Source organism: Eumetopias jubatus, unplaced genomic scaffold (assembly GCF_037043125.1).
Source record: "Eumetopias jubatus isolate StellerSeaLion01/CBP00866 unplaced genomic scaffold, mEumJub1_p1.0 scaffold_39, whole genome shotgun sequence".
Classification (NCBI taxonomy): Eukaryota; Metazoa; Chordata; class Mammalia; order Carnivora; family Otariidae; genus Eumetopias; species Eumetopias jubatus.
In genome coordinates this window covers 772,581-786,495 of record NW_028274845.1, presented here as the reverse complement: position 1 = coordinate 786,495, position 13,915 = coordinate 772,581, and the positions used below count along the sequence as shown (strand labels likewise).

Here is a 13,915-nt window from a genome sequence, read left to right as displayed (position 1 = left end):
AAAGATTTTATTTATTTATTTGAGAGAGAGAATGAGATAGAGAGAGAGTGAGCATGAGGGGGGGAGGGTCAGAGGGAGAAGCAGACTCCCTGCTGAGCAGGGAGCCCAATGCGGGACTCGATCCCTGGAATCCAGGATCATGACCTGAGCGGAAGGCAGCCGCTTAACCAACTGAGCCACCCAGGCGCCGCGGTAGTCTCTTTTTCTCATTTCCTTCGCCACCCCAGGTCCCCGACTCTCTGAGGTCGACAATATTGATTATTTTGAATTGAAGCTACCCAAAAAGAAACTGGTACCAGGACACTCAAACCCTCCTCTGTCTCCCTGAAAGCAGGAAACCAATCTCCCATATGAAAAAGGCACCCACTGTACTAAGAAGTAAAAAGACATCCTTCTCACCAGGGTTTCTAAATTCGGTCTAGACACTCTCTAAATTAAAACTCCCCCAAATCCCTGAGAAATGTATTTTCTCCTTGTCTAAAATGCATAAAAACTGTCTGCCTTAATACTTTATATTTCTTTAAGGGTCTCCATTTCAATATCCGTTCTCCATGCGTATTCAATGTCTCAGTGAAACTTAATTCTTACTTAAGCTGGGAGACCAGGACAGGTAACAGAGGAACTTCTCCTTCCCTGCATACCTTTTTTGTGATCCTAATATCTTAGCCAATGATTTGTAAAGGAAAGAAGTAACAGAATTATATACCTGGGAAAAAGATTTGTCCCCAGGAAGGAATTTCTGGTATTTTTAACAGTGGAAATATCTACATTTGATCCAAAGTCTCCTAAAAAGTATTTATTTTTAAGTTGAACTTCTAATTTAAGTGTCCCCTGAAATTCAGATGTGCCTTCCCAGAGGGTACGTTAGGAGACTCCACAGGGAAGCTCGCAGCCAAGTCCTGTGTGGGGGCCGTGCTGCCATCAAGTGCTGAAGGAGTTTGGGAAAATCTCTTCATCTCTCTGCGCTCAGCTTCCTCATATGTAAGATAAGGTTGTTATTCAAATTCTCCACGGTCCCTTCCTGCTCAGTTTCTGTGAGTGCACAAGGGTCTGCGGTGCCTTTGAAGCAGCCCTGGGGACTGCAGCTGAGACCTGACTTGGTCCCTTCACTGTGTGTCTCTTGCAGGAGCCTGAGCTGAGCCCACACTGAAAACAGAGAACAGAGGGAGCATTTGGGAGACAGAAAATCAGCAGGTTTGGAGGATGAGAATAACGCAAAGAAGGACAAGGCAATGGTGGAGCAGGTGGTTGCCCAAAGGAGGTAAGAAGAAGGACAAGTTGGGTCCAGAAAAATCAGGGGAAACTGAGGAATGCATACAGCGGCATCCAACTCTGCAAGGAGCAGCCTGAGCTGAGCAAGGAGAACGAGGAGAGTAACTTTGTCCACAGTGAACCTGTGCACCTCCCGAGGAGCCCCACGGAATGGATCGGGGTTGGTTTGTACTGCAGGGAAGCACCAGTTCCAAGAGGAGGAGGAGGAGGAGGGGCACCTGGGTGGCTACATCTTTAAGCGTCTGCCTTCAGCTCAGGTCATAATCTAAGGGTCCTGGGATCGAGCCCCGCATGGGGCTCTCTGCTCGGCGGGAAGCCTGCTTCTCCCTCTCCCGCTCCCCCTGCTTGTGTTCCCTCTCTCGCTATGTCTCTCTCTGTCAAATAAATAAAGAAAATCTTAAAAAAAAAAAAAGAGGTGGACGATGTGACCATGAGGTTCTGCCCCAGACCCCTAGCTTTGACCTTGGAGCTCCCTCACGGTCGATGTTCTCCAAGTAAGTGTGGGCTTAGAGGGATCAGTTATGTTTGGATAAAGGTTGGACTTGTCCATTCTTACCACAAAGAGTTCTACCCTAAGGTCAGGAAGGGCCAGGTTAGGAGACCCTTGCCTCTGAGGCAGTGATACCAATTATATTCTTCTGAATTTATGGTTGTCAAAGACTTTACACACCTTTGTCTTGACCGTGTGTTGAGTGTTTCATTTTCCTTAGTCTCTGTTATGAACTTGGAATTCTGACATCAATAAGATTTCACAGAGGAGGTCAAAGCAGTGAGAGGAAGAATGCAAACAAAATCTTGTAGCTCAGCGCCCCTGGGTGGCTCAGTTCATCGAGAGCCTGCCTTCAGCTCAGGTCATGATCCCAGGCTCCAGGGATCAAGCCCCATTGAGGGGGGTGGCTCCCTGCTCAGCAGTGGAGTCTGCTTCCCCCTGTCCCTTCCCCAGCTGTTCTCTATCTTTCTCTCTGTCTCTCTCTCACTCTTGCTTTCTCCCTCACGCTGTCTCTCAAATAAATATATAAAATCATTTTAAAAACTGTTGTAGCTGTCCTAACCTGGGGTATGGTGGCAGTGCAGAGGATGGAGGGGGGAGGGGGCTAGGCCGAAGACATCTCTTCCTACTGAGAGAACCATTGAGAGGAATCCAAGAGGACAGTCCCTCTTCACCAGAGCTCACCACAGGGGAGTGTCATGGGGCATTGAGAGTGTAGGGCAGGCTCCTCTGGAAGGAAGGGTATTTGTTGCCTCCTGGAAGAAAGCAGAGAGCATTCGTGCATGTATTTGGGACAGGAATGTAGTTGAGATTAGAAATTTGCCACCCCCTTTATCAGATCCATGAAGGAATGTCTCTGAGAGCTTCCTCAGTGCTTGGTTTGGTCCTAGGAGTCATGAGTACAGAGATGAGTAAAACATTATCCCAATTGTCGTGGGGCTCTCAGTCTAGTTACCAGAAGTCATGAAAAGTGTAGTGGTGGTGGATTCCTTGGAGGAAGTGGCCAGTGCTGCCTGGGGATGGCCTGGTCTCCCTCCGTGTTTTCCAACAGCTGGATGACCTGTCCTGACCCAGGGACCCTGGGCCTCAACTCAATTTCAGCCTCTCAGGACACAGCCAACACCTAGGTTCCATGTAAACCCAAAGCAGTCAACACTATGAAGGTCTGCAGAGGAAACTGCTGGTATCAGTAGCTCCCCACTTTGTCTTGGCCAACTGGAAAATAGAGGCGAGTTCATTAAGTCTTGTAGGGTCATCCTTGCCCTAATGATCAGGGATTAGTCTTTCTCTCTGTTAAGTGAAATACTTTCTAGCTTCAGTATTCTCTCTCCACTTAAAAACTTTGGAACTATTGGCTAAAGTATAGATCAAGTAGCTACAGTGAAAAAGGGGTAAAGCAACTTCCAAGCTGCAGTGAGAATGTGCAGAAACTCTTATACTGAATAATAATCGGACAAATCACTTTTAAATTGCACAAAAGGTTTATACAGTAATTCTGGAATAGACAATGTAAGTCTGTCGCTTTCTCCTTCTTCTTAACATTGCTTTGATAATTTAAGATCATTTCCATTTCCATATAAACATTTGGATCAGCTTAGAAATACTTACTAAAATGTCTGCTAGAAGGTTGATTGGCATTGTATTAGATCTTTTGATCAATTTGGGAAGAGTTGTCCTCTAACCATAATGAGTCTTCCAATCCACCACAAATTTTATCTCCCCATGTATTTAGTTCTTTAATTTCTGGAAGTAGTGCTCTGCAGTTTTCAGTGTAATGTTCTGACACATATTGTGTCTGATAAGACAATGCAATAGGAAAACTGGTCAAAAGACTTGAAGAAGAAATGCTTCACAAAAGAAGATACACAAATGGCCAAAAAGCACTTGAAAAGATGCTCCACTTGAAACCATTGAAAAGCATGAAGTTGAACATAAATCAAAAGGGATTCACTAATGTCTCTGCAAGGCTCCATCTTAAACTAAGTAACCTTTTCCTTGTCTTCTGCAAACCTCTGCTCCTCCCTTCTAAGCCTTTTGTTTCAGGAGCCTGGTACCACCCTAAAGACAGGTTGAGGGAGGCTGGCAGCATGCACACAATTTCTGTCAAAATAAAACACCCCCCCGCCCCTTCCTTCAGGGGGAGGGGACTTACAGTTTTTGAGGGCCTTGGCCTGTTCTAGCCCCCTGTGCCCCGAAAAGCAATAAAGCTATTGTTCCTCAATATTCCAAACTCTGTCTTCGTCTTATATTTTGGCTCTGAAGCACAGAGGTCAGTTTTCGACGGTACACTCAGCCATTGGGAAGATAAATTAATACTACAGTGAGTTACCATTACACAACCATCCCCGTGGCTAAAATTACGAAGACCGAAAACATATGTGGTGAGGATGTAAAGTAACTAGACGTTTCATACACTTGTGGGAATGAAAAATGGTCCAACCACCGAGAAAAGCTGAACCACAGATAAACATTTACCAATCACGTGAACGGCCATTCCTCTCCTAAGGATTTACACAATATGGCCACACAGCAAACTGCACATGAATATTCATCATAGCTTTATTCCCCATGGCCAAACCCAGGAAACTGCATAGATGGCCATAAATAGGTGAATGTACAGACCAAATATATCCATACAGAGGAATACTCCTTAGCAATGAAAAATTCTGAACTGGTGATCCATTAGTAATATGGATAGATATAAGAATCCTTAGGCTGCACGGAGGAATGTAGGCATAAAAGAGTTCCATTTCCATAACGTGGTTAAAAATCAAGCCGTCTTTGATGCCAGTGGTTGCCTGGGGCTGAGGGTGAAGGCAGTGAGAGACTTCAATGGATCCACCCAAGGGAAGCTGTGAGGTAGAAGAAATGCCCTGTGTCCTGAATGGAGCAGTAGTTTCAATTGTATGTACATCTGTGAAAATGCATTTAGTTGTACAGTTTATCTTTTTAAATTTTTATTTGTTGAGAAAGCACTCACACTGCGTCCTCTCTCTCTTACCGTCCAAAGGAGGAGAAGAACGATCATCAGTGGCAATGGGCAGCTGTGGAAACAACACCTAAAATCACGTTCATGCTCAGGAGAGAACAATGTGCCTCCTCCTTGAGGTTTCAGGTCCTCTACACGTTCAGAGAAAATTCTCTAGTAACAAACTGTAGAAATGAACTGGAGGGTATTATGCTAAGTGAAATTAAGTCAATCAGAGAAAGACATGTATCCTATGACCTCACTGATAGGAGGAATTCTTAATCTTAGGAAACAAATTGAGGGTTGCTGGAGTGGTGGGGGTGGGAGGGATGGGGTGCCTGGGTGATGGGCATTGGGGAGGGTATGTGCTATGGTGAGCGCTGTGAATTGTGTAAGACTGATGAATCACAGACCTGTACCTCTGAAACAAATAATATATTATATGTTTAAAAAAAGAGAGAGAGAGAGAAGCTAGTAGGAAGGGAAAAATGAAGGGGAGGAAATCGGAGGGGGAGATAAGCCATGAGAGAAGATGGACTCTGAGAAACAAACTGAGGGTTCTAGAGGGGAGGGGTGGGGGGATGGGTTACCTGGTGATGGGTATTAAAGAGGGCACATTCTGCATGGAGCACTGGGTGTTATGCACAAACAATGAATCATGGAACTCTACATGAAAAACTAATGATGTAATGTATGTTGATTAACATAACAATAAAAAATTTTAAAAAATAATAAAAAAGAGAGAGAGAAGCTAGTAGGAAGGGAAAAATGAAGGGGAGGAAATCAGAGGGGGAGACGAACCATGAGAGACGATGGACTCTGAGAAACAGACAGAGGGTTCTAGAGGGGAGGGGGTGGGGGGATGGGTTAGCCTGGTGGTGGGTATTAAAGAGGGCAGCATTGAAGGGAGCACTGGCTGTTATAGGCAAACAATGAATCATGGAACACTACATCAAAAACTATTGATGTAATGTATGGTGATTAACATAACATAATAAAATAAAATTAAAAGAAAGAAAGAAAGAAATGATCTCTGAAAGTACAGCCTTAATTGTACACTTTAAAGGGATGCCGTCTACTGTACCTAAATTATACCTCAGCAACATTCATGTAATAATCTACTATATTTCTCTATACTAGCAGTGAGCATTTAGAAAATGAAATTTTTAAAAAAAGGAAATGAAATTCAATAAACAGAGTGGAGATTCATGTCCACCTTCATTAAATGTATGAGAACACATGTAACAAAGATGCCTGAAAACTCTTGCTGAAATAAATTAAAGGATACTAAATAATTAGGAAAAAATATATCACATTCATGGACTAGACCACTCAAATTTGTTGGAACATCAAATCAGCATTATTCTGATTCATACTGGAGAAGGCAATTTGGGGGCAAATTTACAAGCTAATTCTCAAATGTATTTGGAAATCAACATACCTAAACAGCCAAGACAACCTTGAAGAATTAAATTGGAGAAATTTACTAAATTTTAAAACTCACCGTAAAGCTACAGTAATTAAGGTGCTCTTAATGGTGTAAGTAACACAATGTAAATATATCAATGTGAGAGAGCAGAGAGTAATAAAATTTCCTGATACGCATATACATTTTTAAAATTTTTCTTTTAATTTTACTTCTTTTCAATTATTTTCTTTTTAAGTAATCTCTGCATCCCACATGGCGCTCAAACTCAAAAAAAAAAAAAATAAAAGGTTGTGAGTTTTACCTGAGCACTGATTAGTACAGCTGCATGGGACAGGGAATCTTTACCAGGAGAGAGTGTCATGACAAAGGAAATTTTGATAAAGGGTTATATACCAAAATATATTTTTTACATAAAAAGTGACAAATTTTTATACAAAAGACATTGTAGAAAGTCACTGCATTTCCCGGTCTTAAATTTCTAGTACATGTAGGGCTGTATGGCTTTAATGTTATGGGAACCAGGGAAGTGTCTTCCTTTTTCTTATCTTTTCCAGAATGCTCCTTTTGGGTTCTTTTCTTTCATAAAGCAGATGTCCAATGTGTGCTTGGGGTGAAATAGAGCCCATGCATTGAGGTTTTGTGGATTCATTTTGACCTTGGTAAATGTGAAAGCATCGCTTCCTTGGGAGCCCAGGGGCAGGACCCACAAACATTAAAGGTGGACAATTGCCTTTATCAGTGCTACAGCGACCTCCTAAGTCTCTGGCTCCTAAGATCTAGGGGGGAACCTGTGCTGAAGAAGTGAAGAGGTGCTTCAGGGCACCACTTCCCCTGCCTGCCTGTTTCTCTCTCCTCAACCTCAGCTTCTATGCCACTGAACACCACTGCACACATCTACTGTGGACATCATCCATCATTGACCCATGACCTCGAACTGCCCATGTTTGCTTCCAGGAATACAACCACAGGTCAATGGCATGAGGTCAACTCAAAGAAATCTAGCAAGCCATGGTCCACCTTTTTAAAATTGTTCCAAATTTTTAAAAAATATTTTTCCAGTATAGTTAACATACAGTTCCATGAGTTTCCAGTATATAACATGGTGATTGAACATTTCCATACATTGCCCAGTGCTCATTACCACAAGTACACTTCTTAATCCCCATCACCTCACCCATCCCCCAAGCCCCCCTACCCTCGGCAACCATCAGTTAGTTCTCTATAGTTAAGGGTCTCTTTCCTGGTTTGTCTCTCTCCCTTTTCTATTTCCTTTGCTTACATGTTTTGTTTCTTAAATTCCACATAGGAGTGAGATCATGGGGTATTTATCTTTCTCTCACTGACTTATTTCACTTAGCAGAATACACTCTGGCTCCATCTGTGTCCTTGCTAATGGCAAGATTTCATTCTTTTTTTTGGCTGAATAATATTCCATGGTATAAATAGATAGATAGATAGATAGATAGATGATAGATAGATATAGATGTGTGTGTATATATATATATATATATACACACACACACACTACATTGTCTTTATCATTCATCTGTTGATGGACGTCTGGGCTCTTTCCATAATTTGGCTATGCTGCTGTACAAAGGGCCCATGTATTCCTGCAAATTAGTGTTTCTGTATTTTGGGGATAAATATCCAGTGGTAGGATTAATGGATCTTAATCGTTCCTTTTTGAGGACCCTCCATACTGCTTTCCACAATGGCTACACCAGTTTGTATTCCCACCAATACTGTAAGAGGGTTCCTTTTCCTCCACATCCTTGCCCACAATTGTTGTTTCTTGTGTTTTTGATTTTAGCCATTCTGACAGGTGTGAGGTGATAGCTCGTTGGTTCTTTTTTTCTATTTCCTGATTTTACCTATTTATTTGAGAATGAAGGGGAGAGAGCACAAGTGGGGGGAGGCGGAGAGGGAGAAGCAGGCTCCCCACTGAGCAGGTAGCCCGATGTGGGACTAGATCCCAGGACCCCAAGGTCACCACCCGAGCCAAAGGCAGACGGGTAACGGACCGAGCCACCCTGGTGCCCTATCCAATTGTTTCGATTTGCTTTTTCCTGATGATGAGTGTTGTCAAGCATCTCTTCATGTGTCTGTTGGCCATCTGGATGTCTTCTTTGGAGTAATGTCTGTTCATTTCTTCTGCCTCTTTTTAAATTGGATTATTTGTGGCTTTTGGTGTTGAGTTGTATAAGCTCTTTATATATGTTGGATACTAACCATTCATTGGATATGTCATTTGCAAATATCTTCTCCCATTCAGTACGTTCCCTTCTACTTTGGTTGATTGTCATAAAATGGCTCTTTATCTCTCTTCTGTTAAATATGAGGGTGAACCAAATAAACACAATATGGCATCGAGGTTACAATCTTTCCAAACTTAGTGGTCACTATATATATTATGCATCTTACTAATGCATAAATTAATCCTTTGACAATTTCAAAAGATCTCTTGTGAGAGGTGAATGAATCCGTAAGTGACATGTAATGTGGTGTTCAGTGACATTACAAAAACAACAAAGAAAACAGTTCACACATAGTGGAGGAGTCTGGGACATAGGGATGTCAATATCAGTTTAATGAAAAGCCACAAATGGTGTCCCAGTAAGGCATAAGACGTCTCATAACATAGGTGTACAGCCAGAAGAATATTGAGAGTCAGGACAAAACATTTTGAAAAATTAGTATTTTATTCACTTAGTTTAATACTCTGCCTCTTGCCCTATACTTTTTATGGATAGAGAAAAAAAAAAATAAAGAAGACCCAAAGAGGAACATCATGACAGTCTGGAATTGGCAGTGTATGTGAGTGTATGTGAATGTATGAATATATATGACTACAAATAAGCCATTTTCCAGCTCTGTCCACTGGAAATGCCTAAAAATAAACCAATTGCAATGAGTGCCCGAGGAGACACATTTTGATCTGGGAGTATGGTTTCCCAGGAAACAAAACCACAGATTCTTAGAGAAATGACCGAGACCAGGCCAGACGCAACAAATCTTCTATATGAGACACAAATACCTCATCATACTGATATTAGGAAAGTTCTCAAAACTATGAGGGTCTTATCAAAAGGATATGAAAGCCAACCTGAAATCACTTTCACTGCTAAAAGAGAGGATAAATGGAGCACTCATAAGTCCATAATACAGTGGTTTGAAACACTTCGATATGACTGAAGCCTTGCTTTCATATTAACACAGTAATAAAAGAAAATGAAGAGGAAAAGAACGGAACTTACAGGTTCCCGTTAGAGATGCTAGGGGACCAGAGTTTTCCTTACAAAATGTACCACCAGGTATATAGTATTGGGGGGAAATTTCTTTTCCTGCAGGTGTTCATACAAGGCTTCTAGGATCCAAACCATGATGATGAAGTATCATCATTTTGCTCCACAGAATCAATGGATGGATGGGCCTTGAACATAAGGGGACCTGAGGTGCTTTCTGATGGAAGCGCACACAGCACTTGAGAGGAAGTCTTGCCAACAATTCAAACCTGAAACTGATCAGTTTCTACATCTGCCAGGTCCGACAGAGCAGTCGTTCCGATAATATTTGGAATGCAGTTAGCAGGACCTCTTTCCTTAGAAATGCATTTTAATTATATTTCATTTACAGCTCCCTTAAATATAAACTTAAAACCTGAAGAAATACAGACGATTTTTCTATTAATCGCATCTTTATTACTCTGGCAGAATTCGGTTTCCCTTAATGTGAAGCATTAAGCGGCAAGATGCAAGATTATTTTGGATTGTTGTGCGCTTATACTTTTTACTTTTCAACGTTCCTGCCAGAAAATGTTAAATTCCATGTGTGGCTTGCCTTTTCTTTGTAATAGCACTGTTCTCCACGAACAGTGGAGATTCCACCACGAACTGAGAGGAAGTATGATGGACTGTGTTAAAGTATATCTGGCTATAATGCATTCCGTGGCCATGCTCCCGCACAAACACCTCAGTATTTTCAAAAATGATTAACAAAAAAGGAGAGAACAAGAGCTGGAGAGGGCGAAGCAGAGAGTGAGAGCCAGAGGGAGGGGGAGGGAACGAGGGAGGAGGAAGGAAAGGGAGAAACTGAGAAGAAATCTACACATTGCTAGGAGGCTTGAAGACAGGTCCTACTCATGGGAGCGTGTGCATTTTATTTGGATCCTGATGCAGAGAAAACAACTTAAAAACAACAATGGGAAATTTGAACACTATGTATTTTATATTACATATTTTAAATTAATTTATGAATATTTACAAGGTTATGATGATAATACTTTAAAAGGGTTCTCATTTAGGGAAACATACAGATACAACTGCAAATGAAATATGGTGTCTGCGATTTGCTTTAAATAATAAAGGACAGGGGCGCCTGGGTGGCTCAGATGGTTAAGCGTCTGCCTTCGGCTCAGGTCATGATCCCAGAGTCACGGGATCGAGCCCCACATCGGGTTCCTGGCTCAGCGAGGAGCCTGCGTCTCCCTCTGCCTCTCTCCCTGCTCATGCTTTCTCTCTCTCTCTATCTCTGTGTCTCAAATGAATAAATAAAATCTTAGAAAAAAAAAAAGAAACCCCAACCTTTAAAAAAATAATAATACAGGACAAAGTAAGTGGATGGGATTGTATTAAAACAAGGTCAGCCCTAAGTTGATAACTGTTGAACCTGGCTGATGAGGACGGGGATGTTCTGTTCTACAATTCTGTCTACGTGTGTGTGCTACTGACAGTCTGCATCTAGAAAAGAGAGATAAAGAGTACCAGTCCACTGAGAATAATGGCAGCTGAATCTCTCAACACATGACTTTAAAGGGTTAGGGATTAACCTAGAGAGTCAGTAACACAGCTCATAACCCTGTGCCCGAACAGCCAGGGGCCAGAGAGAAGTGTGGACTCCAGATGGTTAGTACTTAGCCGGGTCTGGGAGCCAGAGACAGCAGGGCAGTCAGCACAGACCAGGCAGGCACTTAGAGGAGAGGACTTCAGGGAGGGCTTCTCAGCGGGGAACACAGGTGAATGATGGCAGAAAGAGAGTGGGAAGAGCTCAGAGGGTGCCTGAGACCTGCTGACTCCAGCTTCGGCTACTTGGATCCGAAGGAAGGGGCTGCATGGTGTGCAGGACAGAGGTGGCCCTCGGGGGAGGGCCAGACCTGGATGAAAGTAGTGTCCTTTGGAGGCTTGTGGTAAAGACAATGAAGCCACTGGTAGAAATGAAAGGACATACTGGAAGCAAGCAGGATCCCGGAGCAGAAGACAAATGGCCCCATCCCCAGCTATTTACATCTATTAGAACAATTACACCAAAGAGAGGGATCCAGACCTCAGGAATCCACAAAGCTACTCAGAGCACTCATTCCTTCCTACATGGAACTTTTGTTTCTCATTCCAGCAAACCCAGGTGTGTTAAAGGGAAAATGATAGAGCAGACCGGTGTTCCAAGGTGACAGAAGAAAACAAACAAGCAGAAATAGAGAGTCAAACATTTCAGCTCAGTAAAGATCCCCCCTGAAATCAATCACAAAACATAGGAAAACTAAAATGGTTAAAATGACACCCCGACCTGAATGAAATGTGCGAACAAGCATTTGTAGCCGTGAAAAGGTAAAAGTTCCCTTAAACACACGACTCCAAAGAGAAGTGGGCAAGAAACAAGAAATGGGAAACGAGAATTGTCAAAACTGGGAAAAAATTGAAGAAAATTTCTCGGGAAAGAGGCTGATCCACAAGATTCATAAGGGCAACATTCGTGCAAAATTAGAGTGGACTTTGAATACTGAAAAGAAAGCAGCCAAGAGAACAGAAAATGAACAGAAGATAGTGAGACAGGATCAGAGAGAAAGTCCTGGATGCCTGCGGGAGACGGAAACAAAGGAGTCAACAATAAGACCTATCCTCATAGAACTAATAGATATTATTTTATTTATTTTATTGTTTTTTAAAGATATTTTTTAAGATTTTATTGATTTATTTGACAGAGAGAGAATGAGAGAGAGAGAGCATGAGAGGGACGAGGGTCAGAGGGAGAAGCAGACTCCCTACTGAGCAGGGAGCCCGATGCGGGACTCGAACCCGGGACTCCAGGATCATGACCTGAGCTGAAGGCAGTTGCTTAACCAACTGAGCCACCCAGGCACCCCAGAACTAATAGATTTTAAAGAAAAAGAAGAAATCTCCTCTGAAGCTACAGACTTGCCCCCCGCCAACCACCAAAAAACCCCAATTTATATCCACTGGAAAGAAAAACAGTTTACATTCTATATCCCAATCAAACATACAAAACAAGGCAATATATATATTTTTCTTTTAAAATTTTGTATTTAAATTCCATTTAATTACCATATACTGTATTATTAGTTTCAGAGGTAGAATTCAGTGATTCAGGGCACCTGGGTGGCTCAGTCAGTCTGCCTTGGGCTCAGGTCATCCTGGGATCAAGGCTCATATCCGGCTCCCTGCTCCACAAAGAGTCTGCTTCTCCCTCTCCCTCTACCCCCTCACCTGCTTGTGTTCTCACTCTCTCATGCTCTCTTTCTCAAATAAAGAAATAATTTACAAAAGAATTCCGTGATTTGTCAGTTGCACATAACACCCAGGGTTCATGACATCGAATGCCCTCCTTAATGCCCATCACCCAGTTTACGCCATCCCCTACCCACCTCCCCTCCTGCAACCCTCAGTTTCTATTCTATAGTTGAGTCTCTTATGCTTTGTCTCCCTCTCTTGTTTTCCTCTTTTATTTTTCCTTGTCTTTCCCTATATTCCTCTGTTTTGTTTCTTAAATTCCATCTATGAGTGAAATCATATGGTATTTTGTCTTTTTCTGGCTGACTTATTTCACTTAGTATAATACCCTCTAGTTCCAACCATGTCGTCGCAAATGGCAAAATTTCATTTTTTGGTGGCTGAGTAATATTCCATTGTACGTATATACGCCACATATTGTTTATCCATTCACCTGTCGATGGACATCGCAACTCTATCCATAGTTTGTTGTGGACATTGTTCCTATGAACATTGGGGTGCAGGTGCCCCTTCAAAACACCATGTTTGGAAGAAAAGGTGAGTATGGCAGAGGGGGAGACGAACCATGAGAGCTGATGGACTCTGAAAAAGAAACTGAGGGTTCTAGAGGGGAGGGGGGTAGGGGGATGGGTTAGCCTGGTGATGGGTATTGAGGAGGGCACGTTCTGCATGGAGCACTGGGTGTTGTGAATAAACAATGAATCATGGAACACTGCATCAAAAACTAATGATGTAATATAAGGTGATTAACATAACAATAAAAAAATTAAAAAAAAACACCATGTTTGTATCCTTTGGATAAATACCTTTTTTTTAAATAAATAAATTGCAGCTTAATAGGTAGCTCTATTTTTAACTTTTTAATTTTTTAAAATATTTTATTTATTTACTTGCCAGACAGAGAGCACGGGTGCACAAGCAGAGGGGATGGCAGGCACAAGGTACAGCAGGCTTCCCACTGAGCAGGGAACCTGATGGGGGGCTTCCCCTCGGGACCCAGGGATCATGACCTGAGCAAAAAGCAGATGCTTGACCAACTGAGCCACCCAGGCATTCCTATTTTTCACTGCTGGAGGAAACTTCAAAGTGTTTCCCAGAGTGGCTGCCCCAGTTTGCATTCCCACCAACAGTGTGAGAGGGTTCCCCTCTCTCCCTCTTCTTGCCAACATCTGTTGTTTCCTGAGTTGGCCATTTTAGCCATTCTGACTGCTGTGAGGTGGTATCTCACTGTG

General features: G+C 42.4%; 1 non-coding gene across 1 annotated transcript; it reads right to left on the bottom strand.

Moving 5' to 3' along the window:
* Positions 1-4,733: 4,733 nt before the first annotated feature.
* On the bottom strand, positions 4,734-4,946 carry LOC148161905 (small nucleolar RNA U3). The gene has a single exon (XR_015767299.1). It is a non-coding gene; the product is annotated as a small nucleolar RNA U3 (small nucleolar RNA).
* Positions 4,947-13,915: the final 8,969 nt, after the last annotated feature.